Source organism: Penaeus japonicus, unplaced genomic scaffold, assembly GCF_977035675.1.
Source record: "Penaeus japonicus unplaced genomic scaffold, GWHDUDI00000001_assembly GWHDUDI00000024, whole genome shotgun sequence".
Taxonomy (NCBI): domain Eukaryota; kingdom Metazoa; phylum Arthropoda; class Malacostraca; order Decapoda; family Penaeidae; genus Penaeus; species Penaeus japonicus.
In genome coordinates this window covers 1,139,096-1,139,358 of record NW_028234426.1, presented here as the reverse complement: position 1 = coordinate 1,139,358, position 263 = coordinate 1,139,096, and positions in this window count along the sequence as shown.

The following is a 263-nucleotide window of genomic DNA, read 5'->3' as shown; positions in this document are numbered from 1 at the left end:
TCATGGTCGACAGTACATACATAGCAAAGGTTGCACACCCGGGCCTATGCACGTATGCAATAAGCCCTGTTCCATCTTCAGAGACCGGCAAGGAGGGTTATGAAAAGACAACTTAACTCATCAACTTCTTGTCAATTTCCTCCCGAGTGATTTTCAATTAAGGCGAACATTGTCAGACGTCGATTATATTACCATATAACGTAGTATGACATAATAATGACATCACGAACTTCAACCAAAAGCTGTATAATCGTGTATACCAT